This window comes from Perna viridis, chromosome 3 (assembly GCF_037379345.1).
Source record: "Perna viridis isolate PV_CMFRI_1.1 ecotype Kerala chromosome 3, ASM3737934v1, whole genome shotgun sequence".
Lineage (NCBI taxonomy): Eukaryota > Metazoa > Mollusca > Bivalvia > Mytilida > Mytilidae > Perna > Perna viridis.
Genome location: NC_142447.1, coordinates 18,340,179 through 18,355,671, shown reverse-complemented (window position 1 = coordinate 18,355,671; position 15,493 = coordinate 18,340,179).

Sequence of the window (15,493 nt, the reverse complement as noted above, 5' to 3'; positions counted from 1 at the left end):
ATTTGCCCAGTTTGAGAATGGAGAACCTGGGCAAATAAAATTTCTGACTTTTACCACTTAGTTAAATATAAGTGAAAATGCAAATATTAACTCGAATGATTTAATCCTTAATTGTTTTGTCATATTTTCTCTGAAATAATGGGGTCGCGAGTAGTAGCCGTAGTCCTCGTGAAATGTAAATATAAACGAACTTTAAAGATTAAACACGTTCAAGATAAACAAAAAAATATTGTATTGAAAACAACTTCAAAAAGGTTAATGAAAGAATAACATTCTTTATTTTTCTCGGCCATTTGCGTCAAGCAGTTATCACATTTCAAATGGAGGATGGTCTTCTTTTTATGTTTTCAAAATACATATAATGTAGATTGTAGATAAAAGTATAAACCCGCAAAAGAAGAACTGTTATAATGTATAGATTTTTGTTGTTTATACACTGGATGCATGTTGTACTTGAAAATATAATTTTTAAAGTGTGCAGAATTTTAATTTCGAAGAGCTTTAATTTAGCTGTTCGATAAGATAATTGCTATCAGAAAATGTGTTTCTAGGCATCGCACGGTACAATGCAGGGGCTAATCCGGGATTTCATGTTAGCATTAATAGAATGAGTTGCCGAGCGAAGCGAGCCAAAAAAAAAAAAAATTGTAAGTAAGGTTTATGAAAAATCAAGATTGCATACAACAAAATATTTCCCTCGCCTGAATCCGCGCTTGATGTACGTCCCACAAATACCTAAAGTCAAGCAATTTCTGTCACATTCGTACGGTAAACAGGAAGTTAAATTAGGAATTTGGAAAGGGGTGACACGATGTAAGTCATCATGCAAAATCAATATTACCAAAATATCTAAGCATTTCCTCCTACAGTAGCTAAGAAATATGTAAGGAAAATGTCCATTATGCTTCAGCTAAAATTTCTAAATCCCATGGTAAAACAGGAAGCAGATATAAACGGTAAACTGGAAAGGGGAGACACAGGGGTGCAAGGGGTTGGCACTCCCTTTTTATGTGGAAAAAATTGTCATTTTCATCTGTAAAATTGACAACAATGGCAAACAATGTCCTAGCATCCCCTTTCTCAAAGGAACCCTGGCCTGCACCCCTCATTTTTAAAGGTCCCGTGCGGGCCCGGGTGTCGAAAGAATAGGCCCGCAGCAGCGCTAAGCTTGTTGTTAAAGGCGACTAAATAGTGTCCATAGAGCAACTGGGTTGTGTGGCCCAGATGGTGGAATGGGGTACCCCTGGCATGTTACATTCTGGGGTTCTACGGAAAACCTGACCGCAGTGGCGCACCGTGTTAAGGGAAGATGTCAAGACATGTTACTCGCACGTTAAAGAACCCTGCTGTGGTATTCTCCCGGAGTAGGAACCATATGGCTCCGCCACAGGATGCTAAATTGCCCAACCCTAACCACATCTCCCTATTTCCAATGGCAATCAATATTTGTCGATCCCATTATCCTTGTGTCCCATCCCATTTTTCATTTCATTATCATTTCATGTTCATTTTATTAACCATTCATTTCATATTCATCTCCTGAATATAGCTGAAATATTGCTGCTCGGGCGTTAAACCCCAATAATAAATCAATCAATCAGTCATATTTAAAATGTCTGGATCCGGCCTTGGACGTGCTTGAAATTAACATTTTTCTTGATCATTTGCCTTCTTTATAAAGGTTAATAAATCTTATTTTGATATAGCGTGATTAACATTCTGAGACTTATATATAAGATTAATTTAATGTGAATTGTATCTTTAATTTTGGTCCTCCATCCTACATTTCAATACCACATAGACGATCTGTCCAGTACTACCACACGTCGTGTACTAAGTTACAACCCTATAGATAAAACCTACGGGGAAAAATTACCCTTTCAGCTCACTGGTTGAATGGTCTATAATCCTGGGCTTATTGTATACGTGGTAGCCATGATAGATGCCACAACAGTACGTGTTCGAGTCATGTATGCATGCATTGCTAGTTCTAATGCAAATATCAATTTCTGCGATTTAATGCTTTTCGCAATATAGAAAAACATCATAAATAAATGATAGTACAATAACAGCGTGCTCAAAGCTTGTGTTTCCAAATGTATTCCGGTCTTAATTGCGGAAGGTTGTGAATTCGATCCCCGGTCGAGTCTAAAATTTCAGAAATCCTTTAAAAACGAGAATACATATTATTTCATCTTTGTAATGTTTTCTTTTAATGTGGGGTAATCTGGACAGACAGATCACTAAAACGTTCTTCTGTTATTCAAAAATTAAAAAATAAATTTCTATTAGTATTTTTTTACTATAGGATATATTTTGCGTGCCAATTTCATGTACAATCTTTATAATGTTTATCTCAAACGTGCAAAAAGCAAAGTCTCATCTAATTATGTGGTCTGTAACCGTTTCTTAATAAGAAATAAATTGGTGTTTTTATGACATTCATTGGTCATCTCATGTTTGATTTAAATAAAAAAAAATCTGCTTCATTACTTATTATTTTATGTATATTCATATATATGTATATCGTACATAGACTATAATTGCATATTTGAAATTGCGTTTTATCAATGCCTTCAACGGATAATGCTGGATTGTTAAGAAAAAAACATTAATACAACTAACATGATCTTTTAATAGAGAGTAGTAAAAAGTTTTAGTTGTCCTGGTTAAATGCTAAAAAAGCATAGGTTCACTGAAAGAGTCATGCAAATAACAAAAACTATAAAAAGTCGATTTTATATTAACTTTCATAACGACGACCTAACATCTTTTAAAAAGTCACATTTATGATAAAAATACCAGGTATAGTAGCCAAACAGTTGTTGGGAAAAATATTTCGCGCCAACATTTTTTCACTACAAATTGTTTCTTCTTCTCCAATTATTTATTATTCTGAATGTTTCATTGCCATATTATATACATTTATTATAGACTTGTCATCCCTTCTCGTGTGATTCTGTGCTAAAAAAAATCCAACCCTGGCTCGTCGAATTTGGCATTTTAAAGTTCTTTAATTATTTCCCCCATACATGTACTGTTAAATGAACTGCATTTTTGCAATAAGAAATTTGTCGGTTATTAAGGTACGACATTAAAAGGTGGCATAAATTAAGAAAACACATTCAATAATAGTAGAAAAGAACGTTTAGAACTTTTACCATATCATGTCATTTAGGTTACAGACCACCAATTCAACCAATGATCATTTGGAACTTACGCAAAAATAGTCCTACGCAGAAATTACCCCTGTTCCTCGTAGTGCTGTGAAAAAAGTTCTCATCTTATTTTAAAAATTTAAAAGTTTCTGAAAGGAAAAACATTTCTGTACAATTTATAGGTGCGTTTTGCTTCTTGTGATGTGAAGCCTAATCTCCACAATGATTTTTAAATAGACCCCTATCTTGTGAAAACACTGGGATTTCCCATGCTATTTATAGACCCTTCACTTCCGGTGACCAGTACTGCACTGCAAATCTGCTAACCCCACATGCCATTCTGAGGATTGTGAGCTGACATATGTAGAATCATGCTGATATATAGTCCTCTGAAGGTTAAAGTTAAGGTAAAGTCCAGAGAAGCCATTGAATATTGTGAAATTAGCATAGAAGCCTATGGGAAGTGGAATTAGTGGTTTTTAGCCTATACATGATTATTAATTTGAGTTATCTCCCTTCTAACAACTGGTTTCCTCAGTGAAGAAAAAGTAACAGAATACATGAAATATATAAAAGAGGAATAAATAGATTTATAACCGGAGTGCAACAAATACTTTTAACTATACAACTAACAATTTTAGAGCTTGGGCTGGGGGCAGGGGAGCGGGAGTAGGCTCCTACGGACACTCTACATTCCACCCTTAAATGCACATATAAATTGAATGATAAGGTTAGAAAATATATGTAAAACCATTGGCAATTGAAACTATATAATCTCACTAGTGGACACGAGACGGCCTGGGCCAATTTTTCGTACAAAATATTTGAGCGAAGTTTGTACAGTTTAAGGATAAATTTAGATATCCTTCAGAAACTTCGTTAACCATTCCTTTGATAGCATGTTCTTTTGATTGTCAACTTTACACTTGAGGCAACAGTTTTTTACAGTTATGTCCTTGCAATAAATGAAACATATTGTAACATCAGATACCTTATACATATATGTTCCGCTTTGATCGATCACGTGTGTGACTTTGGTGATCTGTTCGTGTAACTCAAGCTAGATATATAGCAGCAGACGTTCTTTTCTTCTCTTACTGTGTCTAGAGTGAGTTAAGAACTTCAGACACTGTTTGGAGCTTAGTTCTGACATAATCTGAAAACCAATTAACGTTTTTTCAGGTATTTTTCCAAATTCAGTTGTGACCTCCAAAGTTATTTTTTTTTTAAATTTTTTTAATTTCGGAATCTTAATCTATTTATGTTTACATTCTTTAAATTAATCGTTTTCTTATTAAATGAAATCAGGAAAAATATTGAATAACATCATTTTTACTTTTTAAACTTTTAAACTTAAAAAATAACGTGGGTAAATTACTCAATTTTGTTCGATCCTTTTCCCGAATACAATCAGTATCATAAATTCGTATAAAATTTATTAGCTTACATGGCCCCTATTGACTCCCAAATCACCCTTGAACATTTCTACAGACACACCGAAACATGATTTCGAGGAGACCATCGGCTCGAAATAATACCTAAAATGTCTATGGTTTATCTATGAACATGAATTGTTACAGTACATGTAATTTAAAGAGAAAGTTGATAATATAATATATGGCCTAAAATAAAGGTCAGGAAACTGTCAATACACAATTGTCTATATCTGAAGAATAAAGTATATAACATCGGAGATCTACATGTAACTGATCCGAATTGACTTATAATCGTTAACAAATAGATCAACACTAAAAAAAAGTTGTTCCCTGTTCGAGGTCCGTACGCTATCGGGCTATCGCCGGGAAGCTTCCCGGATCGAGCCGCATAGCTAAAGACTATCGTGCTACCACATGTGCATGGGAAGGCTTTCCTACTCGAGTCCCGTACGCCATCGGGCTATCGCCGGGGAAGCTTCCCGGCAGCTTTTTATTTTTTTTACATTGCTAGCTATATAAATATGTACTGTACAGTAGTTAAGTGAGCAGACATCCGTGCGAGACTCGTAAGAGTAGTCAAGGGTTAGCGCTTTAAATTATACAAATGTAGGTCCTCTCATAGTAATTTTTTTATAATTTTCAAAGGTCATGTCATCGAGTTGATTTCTCAGATGACATGTAAACTGTGAGAATTTGAAGAAAGGCAGAAAAAAAAGTTAATTCAGCTGACTGTACAATGCATTTAACTAACACGAGTAATTCTTTAACTTCGCACTTATAAAAAAATGAACACTTTACATTCTGGTTTTACAGCATTCATCGGTTTTTGGAACAGTAATGGGAACTAAACCAATAGATACATGTATGTTACAGGGCAAATTGGAATCCAGTTGGGTCCGGAATCCTCCTAGGGCAAATTGGAATTTTAATTTTGCCCTAGGAGGATTCCGGATCGATCTATATACTGGATTCATATTTGCCCTGTAACATATAGTGCGGTATAATAACATGAGTGACTGTGAAACGTTTTGTTTTGTTTTATTTTGTTGTGGATCTAATTTTCTTTTTTTCCTCTGTAACAACGATGTCTATTAAGCGGACGTGTAAACAGATGTATATACTTGTATAATGTTGTTTTGTGGACAGTCGCAGCCTGCCCAGTTGTGCGAGGGTTTCCTCGTCGTTCATGGAATCACAGAGGCTTGCTCCCCTTGCTTCCACTATCAAATATGTAGTCCCACTAGTTCGTGTTATAGTGGAGTTGTATATCTAACATGCAACGCATTTTCTAAAATATGAGAACACACTGTGTATGTACTATATTTCAGATTCTTTTCAGATGTTTGAGGATTTCTACTTACAAATTGTATTAAACAGTGCGTTTATAGTTTGTTGTAAACATTCGCGTTAACATGAAATAAATTTCCCGGTTTTGAATGTTTTTTGTTTGTGTGTGTCCTGCTTCCCTGGTTGTGACATGGATTCCCCACCGTGCTTAAATTTTTGTAACTTTCTGTCTTTATGTGATGTAATTTATTTGGTCAATTGCGCGTCTTGATAATCTGTTCTTTTATGGAGGTGAATGAATCACATTCATGTTATTGTGAAACTGGGTTATAATATATATGTATCTTTAAAAATAGACATAACTATAAAATATACTGCCGTTTTTTTCATAATTATGATAAAGATTCAATACATAGATGTATCGATGCGAATTTCAGTTATTTTAGGATTAAACACTGTTTTTCCGGAATTGATCGATTGATCGACCATTCACTCACAAAACAAATAAACGTCCGAATGTCAGGTTTATTGGTGAATGGTCCGATTTTACACATCCATAAATTCTGAAAAAAAAACAGTGTTTAATCCTTATAATTCCAATCCCTAATTGTCTGAAATATATTAATAGCTTTTTTCCAGAGCACTCTAATTTACTGAAATTGACACCCGAAATTGGCACTCAACCGACAACGTGATACGGTTGTCAATTTCAATATGCGAAGTATTAACGTGCTACTGATAACTTTATACTTTCGAAATTGTTCTTATTTTGATTATAAAATGCCGAAAATGAGTGGAATAAATAATACAGTTTTAAGCCTCTAAACGGCTCTATCTTTTGTCGAAGTGATGATAGCCATGTTGTTTACGATTTGTACATATTTACACTGTTGTAAAAAATTGTCATCGCTAAGGTCGTGACCAAACCTTACGACAAACGTGATGACTTTTCATTCAAAATGAGGATGCGCCCAATTGTAAAACGGCGCATCCTCAAATGAAGTAAAAACCTGCGGAAATTCGAAAATTTTTGCGATATTATGATCAACGAGAACCTTACAAAGCGACGCAACAGCCTTACCTACAAAGCACGTTAGCTAAAATTAAATGGTTATATTTCCAACTCTTGGACGCGGGATAATAAAATATTCATTAAGAACATTAAAGGTCAAATTGCTACAACAAACACCGACCTTGCAAACATGTGTTAAAAAACTGTCCGGGAGCAATGGAAGTATTATATCCACCGGCACCCACGATCCCGAACTGTCAGTATGTCTGCTGGAAGTGGTAACGGAAGTTATCTTATTTCTCTCAAACAATCTTATGCTGCAGCGGCAGCAATACCTGTTTCTCACGATTGACGAATGGGCATCATAATAAATATATTTACATGACAGCGTTCTATGTATACTGACTTCACTATTTTTTTGTCAAGTTTTGTTTATTGTGCTGTACTACACCCAAGCCTTGATAGTAATATTGCTTACTCTTGCGTGTCATGAATTAAACAGATTGATTTATTATTTAATCACGTGACAAACACGTACAATAATAAATCACGTGTCACTCTATATCAGAGTTCATGTATGATGTAGAGAACCTCAAACTTTCTTCGATATTATTATGCAAATAATCAAAAATAAAGCGTACTATTATCCCACAAAATTATTAATTTTCATAATTATTAAAACGATCTGAAATTTATCTTCTGTTATAATTGTTAAAGTAATTGTTAGCCGTCGGTAGCAGTGGAAATTATTATTGTACTATTACAGTCTTGATTGATGGCTAAAAACCCTTTGGCTTAACTAGATCATAATAGAACTAGATTATATTAGACATAAAATATATCAATTTCTTGAGTTGATTTCCACAAACACTCATTATACTAGAGTTAATCTCTACTATGACATATGTACCTGACGAGTGTTATAATTTTTGTATATAGCTTACTTATCTTTCGGTTTTACATTTTTATTTTGTGTATGAGTATTGTATGCTTTACAACTCTTCACTTTGCTTTGTATTTTGATTTTGTTGAAAGAGTTTTTGTTTGGTGTACTTGTTATTATGTTTTACAAGACGGTTTGATTGAATTATTGTTTGACCACTCTCACTAAACTAAAGATGAATCGGGGGTAACCTAAATGTGTATTGGAATTGAACAATATAGAATGAGGGTGGGTCTTTTTCATTGTTTAACAAATTGTAAAACTAAAAAACATTAAGTCTGCTCGCTGCTTTTTGTATTTGCATCATGATCTTTAGTGTAAATAATCTTTCGGCATTTACATGTATTGTGAAAATCTATTTTTTCGATAATTCGCCCTTCTCTTATATCCAATTTTTTACATGCGGAGCGAGGCGATAGTTACAAGACCGATACTGTTAAGGGTAAGAGTCTGGTCAAGGAGTCTTCTACTTCTAAAATTTGTCTTACATTCATGAACTTTTTTTAACTGTCTGCTATCTTGTTAATCATCGGTGGTATAGAAATTAACCATGGTCCTCTTGATGGAAATAATACGTTTAATGATAGTTCATTTTCATCACTTGAAAATTCATCACTGACTTCTAAAATATGCGATATGTTTTCTTCATCCGTCTCATTTGTTCACTTGAACATACAAAGTATAATCCCTAAGCTTGAATTAATTGCAGCTGAATATGAAAACTTAGATATTTTAGCTTTTTCCGAGTTATGGTTAAATGATAGTCATACTGATGACGCTGTTCACCTACTGAATTATCACACTCCATTTAGAAATGATCGTGGACCTGGTAAAAGTGTGGGGAGGGGGGGCGTCATTATCTATGTAAGGGGTAACTTGAGTGCACTAAGAAGGCATGACTTAGAAGAGGATGGTCTGGAGGGTATTTGGTTGCAATTAAAACTTAATGGTAAGAAGGTCCTGTTCTCTACTTTTTATATTCCTCCAAACAGCAACATCGATATCTTGGGAAAATTAGAGACATCCTTAGAAAAGGCATGTGAGGACAATAGTATTGATTATATTCTGGTCACGGGTGATTTTAACGACAATCAATTAGATCCTCAGAAACAAAAGGTAAAATCTCTGCTCACTAAATTCAGTTTATCTCAACTAATCGATGAACCGACGCACTTTACGGAAAGTCATCCCCCTTTGTTAGACTTGATTATTACTAACGATATTCATAGTCTAGTCTACTCCGGGGTTGGCCCACCGCTTATTGACCAAATTCGATACCATTGTCCTGTAATTGGATTTATAAATTGCCCAAAAATACACTCGAAGTCATTTAAGCGCAAGGTCTGGATGTATGACCAAGGCAATTTTGAAGATTTCAATAATATTCTACGTCGAGTAGACTGGGACACTTTTTTTGAGACGGAAGATATTGATTTCATAACCAATAAAATTACAAAGAGTTATAGAAGCAGCCGACGCTGCCTGCCATTCCTAACAGAATTATCACGGTTCGCAAGGGTAGTCCGCGTTGGCTTACTAGCGATATACGGAAAACATTCGTAAAAAAAAACAGAATTCATAGAAAGGCAAAAAAATATAATCGCGACTCTGACTGGGCAAAATTTCGAAGGATTCGTAATATTGTGAATAGTATGGTGCGATCAGCAAAAGACAGCCATAATAATGAGTTAATTAGTAAACTTGTCAATGGAAACCCGTCTAATACCAATTGGTGGCATACTGTTAACCAAATATCTGGGATTAAAGGGGTGGAATCTAGTTTTCCACCGCTGATAAAGGGGGATAATGTTATATTTGACGATCTCGACAAGGCAAATGATTTTAATAATTATTTTGCATCTCAAGCCAGGATCGATGACTCTAATAAGAATCTTCCAGATTTTCCGTGCAACGCCGAGAGTATGTTTGATAGCATTTTACTCAATGAAAATGAAATTTAGGATGTGGTGTCAGTTTTAAACTCGTCGAAGGCTTCAGGTCCAGACCTTATCAGTCCAAGGTTACTGAAAGAGGGTGCCACTGTTTAAAGTATCCATTATGCAAACTTTTTAATCTATCCCTACGTATTGGCAACTATCCTTCTAGTTGGAAAAGAGCGAATGTTACTCCCGTCTACAAAAGTAAGGCTCCAAACGAGGTAGAAAACAATCGCCCTATATCCCTGCTTATTGCTATCTCTAAGTGCATGGAGCGATGTGTATATAAACATGTTCATAATTATTTGCTCAATAATAGTTTATTGACAAAACATCAGTCTGGATTTTCTAAGGGGGACTCGGCAATTAATCAACTTATAGATATATCAAATAACTTTGGGAAAGCTTTGGATAGTGGAAAAGAAATTAGGGTAGTATTCTGTGATATCAGTAAGGCCTTCGATAGGATTTTGCACAAGAGTCTTCTCTTTAAACTTATGCATCTGGGAATTTCGGGTAATCTACTGGATTGGTTCAAAAACTATCTTTCAGGGAGGGTCCAAAAGGTTGTTTTAAACAGTTCACACTCAGAGTGGCAACCAGTAGAAGCTGGGGTTCCTCAGGGATCTATACTTGGACCCTAGTTATTTCTTACTTTCATTAATGATATTATTACAGAAATTAATTCTGTCATTAAGCTTTTTGCGGATGATACTACCTTATATATGGTGGTTGACAACCCAAGTGAATCCGCTACTATTCTGAATGGGGATATTGAGAAAATAAACAAATGGGCATCTACATGGTTTGATTACATTTAACCCACATAAAACAGAACCACTTATTGTATCTAGAAAACTGAATAAACCTGATCATCCTCCACTCGTTATGGCTAATCAACAGATAAAAAAATGTTTCTAGTCACAAACACCTCGGTGTCATTTTCTCCAGTGATGGTCTATGGCATTGTCATATAGATTATGTCGTTGCTAAAGCCTACAAGAGATTGAATATTTTGAAGAAAAAAATAAAGTTTTGCTTAATCGGTTTACACTAGAAATTTTTTTATCTCTTTTATACGCCCCATCCTAGAGTATGCGGATGTAATTTGGGATACAAAAAAAAAATTTCGGTCAGATAGATAAAGTTGAAAATATACCTCTCGAAGCAGCCAGGATAGTTACAGGTGGGACCAAATTGACCTCACACCAAAATCTGTACACCGAAACTCACTGGGAAAAACTGACAGACAGACGGAAAAACCACAGACTGATGTTATTCCATAAGATGTTAAATGGGAAAACACTGCAATATCTGACAGATCTAATACCAGATACCGTTGGAGTTCTACACAACCATAACACGCGTCAGACTAACAATATTCAGGAAGTGAGAACAAGAACAAATTTTTATTCAGATTATTTTCTTCCGTCTTCAGTAAAACACTGGAATACTTTGCCTTCCGAATTACGAAATACTGAATCTGTTGCCTCCTGTAAACGTCAATTGTCAAATCAAAATAGAAAGACCCCATCTTATTATTACTCTGGTTGTAGACTTGGTCAGATCCTACATGCACGTCTCAGAATGCATTGCAGTTCCTTAAATGAGCATCTTTTCCTGAAACATTTATCTGACTCACCAACATGTATTTGTGCGCAAATAGAAACAGTTGGACCTTTCACCTTACTCTGTCAAAGATATGTTACTATAAGACAAGATATGTTTAATGCTATGACGGATTATAATATCAATGTTAGTATTGATACGAGCTTATTTATTTTTGGATCTATGCAACAATCAGATGAACAAAACTCTATGGTTTTTAAGCTTTCCCAGAAATTCATTCTGAAAAATAAAATGTTTAAAACATAACTTAATTGTTATTGAAACTCATACATTCATACATTTATTTACTTATTTGAAAAAAAATTATAATATTTTTTTTCTCTCTTCTCTTGGAAATTTACTGATTATTCCAATATATACATTTCTTTTTGTAATTGTTTTCCTTCACTTTATTTTTTCAACTGAATTCTTTACAAGTTCTTAAACTGTGCTATATTTTATTCAATGTATTTCTCATTGAGCATGCAAAAAAAATGTCAATTATATCATGCTGGTTCTCATGGAGACAGATTTATAAAACCGTAACTATGCTTGTTTCTGGATCCTATATCTATTGTATTTGTATGTATGTTATCACATTTACGACTATATGAAATAGAATATGTTTGAACTAAAAGCAGAGGACGCTTACCCTACCGGTGCACCTGGTCCATGCTCCCAATTTTTAGTGGAGTCCGAGTTACTCATTTGCTTTTGTTACTTTGTATTTATGATTTTAGTTACTTTATGTTCTCTGTTGTGTATGTCAGTTTTCCATGTCTGTTCTTTGTCCCTGGATTACATTCTTTCGATTACCGCTATAACCTTGGCAATCGTAAGTACTGATGTTTGGTTTTTATAAACTGGGAAACGCATAACATAAAAAAAGAAAGATAACCCTGCCTCGATAAAAGAACGATTGAAGAAAATTATTATCAAATCGAAAATGGGCTTGAACTGACGTCGAGTATTATGGGGCTTTTTGATAGTGGGAGCTAGCCCCGGTGGTCTGAATTAATAGCATACAATAACAATGTGATCATAGATTGTATTCGGCATCGAATGAGGTTGTGAGTTCCATCCCCGGTTGAGTCAAACCATATTTTGAAAGTGGTAGTCATTGCTTCAATTTTTCACAAAGTACACGGCATACACATGTTGCTCCAGTGAGCTATTAAGTTTCGGTTTAGGGAGCAATTATTTTATTTTTAGATGGTAGAATCAAATTTTGAGTCCTAGATTTTTACAGTATGATTTCAAACCTGACTTCTTATCGTTTACTCTAGTCTCTCCTGGTTTTACCCAGGATTTACATTGCAATTTCTCACCCTAAATTTACCGTCCTGCATTTTTATTTCACATCTAATCCTAGCCCCCTCTAAAATTATACGGTTGCTAACTTAACACACTATGCTGGGTTAGTTCGATTTGTCAAAAGTTGTCCTAAATGCATGAAAGATATGCAGGCACGTGAGATGTATACATTTTTATAACTGGTATCGAAGACTGTCGAATTAGACAGAATCGATTTGTAAACCTTTCGTATTGATGTAATTAAAGATTCTCGAATCCCTCAAAATAATACGAATATTTATTTATAAAATATCTGCCATTTTGGGCTCACCAATTTCTTTAATGTAATAAAAACTTGATAGACAGAAGATTGAATCGTTGTTATGCTGTACAAAGGGAAACAACTCTTGAGCAGAAATAATTTTAGACTACATCCCCACTTGCTCTAATGACTAATTATGATTACAATTGTATATTGTATTTGCACATTTTCTAAAATCGCTGCATTGTTTTTTCCTACCCGAGAGGGTCCATGCTATCTAATCTTATCTTATTGGTATTTTCACTGTATAAAATAATGCGGTTTTTTTTTTGTTTTCCGTTTTGTTTTGAATTCAATTTCATTAAGTATTTGTACATTCACAAACATAGATTTTAATTTAAGATTTTACATTAGATAAGTGCGCACGTGCTTGTTCTCATCGACTGGCGACACTTGTCATACATGTATTATAATTGTATAACTACATTGCATTTGTAAGACCTCCATAAATGCATGAAAGGACAGAAAATGTCGACAGGACGGGTAGATATATTACATAAATTCAACAAAGAATCATTTATTGAAACAACCAACATAACATAAAAAAGTCTCTTTTAAGTGAGATTCGTATAGATTAAGTACTAAAATTAAGTACAAGTCTTAGTTAGAATTGGGAAAAAATATGAAACATGCATGTCAAAAACCCACTTACCGTGACCTCACAAAAGAAAACTTCTCTATTTGAAATTACCACTTTTTATACCACGCCACACGAAAAGGGAAGTATTACATGTATGTGATACATAAATTATTGTAGCTGAGTGTCTGTCCGTTTGCCCCCCCCCCCCTGCATTTTCTAAAAACAACTTAAGAAGACATCAAAGGATCACGAAATACATATCAAGTTCGAATTACAGTTTTTTCGTATTATTAACACAAAAGTTATAGTCCTTTAATTTTAAGTTCACGTAATACCACATTTTTTGGTGAGTTAGAGTTATCTTTCTTGGACAATGAAAGGTTGAAATTATTTTTTTCTCAATCAATTGAGTTATCTTTCTTGGAATGCTGAAAGAGTAATCAAGGGAACCAAGGTTATAGCGGTAATCAAAAGAATGTAATCCAGGGACAAAGACCAGACATGGAAAACAGACATACACAACAAAGAACATTAAGTAAGTAAAATCATACATACAAAGTAACAAAAGCAAATGAGCAACTCGGACTCCACTAAAAACTGGGAGCATGGACCAGGTGCACCGGTAGGGTAAGCGTCCTCTGCTTTTCTAGAAACACCTGCCGAGTTGCTCATAAAAAGTGAAAAAAAGTTCTTTCGAGACGAGGCGAGTCTCATGTCCTATTAGACGCCCTATTTTTTATCGTTGCATCCCTTCATATTGATATATACAAGGAAATTTCTCTTTGAATGATAGAATGTTTAGGTTTAGACAGTGTCATCTGACCATGGAATGTTCTTAATGAAATGATGATCCATTTTAAGCCCGTAGGCAGTAATTTGTACAGGTTTTTTAGACTCGCAGAGCGAGTCCTGCAGTACGCACCGCGAGGTACTATCGACTTAAATAGTCACAAATCAAACACAATTTTGACTTTCCCTGCCTACAGGTGTACATTTGACCAAATAACTTTGTCTTTACGCCTTGATTCTGGTGGTAATTAAAATATCAAAGTGATGGCTTACTTCATAACATGTTTCACCCGATGCCTGATTCTTACATAGATGGACACTTCAAAATTATAACTTCAGCATCTCACAAGTCGATTTTTCGGTCAACTTTCAGAAATACACATTTATGATAAAAATAACACTATGAGTGTTGTCGAAACGGCTGGATGGTTCAATTCTAATGAAAATGTTTCGTACAATTTTCTTTCCCACTGAAAATAACTTCATTAAGCAGTGATATGTTCTCCATTTCCAAAACCACATCATTTTGCCAACATTATTTTGTTTTATATTGGTAATTTCTGCATTTTTGAACAAATGAATTTATGTATAATTATTGATATATGTATATAATTTATAAAAAAAAAACGATTTGAGTTCTCTCCTTTCCTTTAATTGATAAACCTGATAAACCTGATAACAGAAAAGGCAACATAACACATAAATTATTTTAAAATAAATAAATAATAACTGTAGCAGATACAAATGAAATCATCATCTCGCATGCTAGGAATATATATGAGAAAGTAAACAGTATATGCTAAAGGTATACTTGTTGGTCATTTACGTTTTCTTTGTTTGTTGGGATTTAACGCCCGGGCCGCAACATTTCAGCTATATTCAGGGGATGAACATGAAATGAATGATAAAATGAACATGAAATGATGATGAAATGAAAAATGGGATGGGACACAAGGATAATGGGGTAGAAAAATTTTGATGGCCACTGGAAATAGGGGGAGGTGGGTACGGTCGGGCAATTTAGCCTCCTGTGGCTACCTACTTCGGGAGAATACCACAGTAGGGTTCTCTAACGTGCGAGGAACGTGGCATCTTTCCCAACACGGTGCACCACTATGGTTGTTTCCG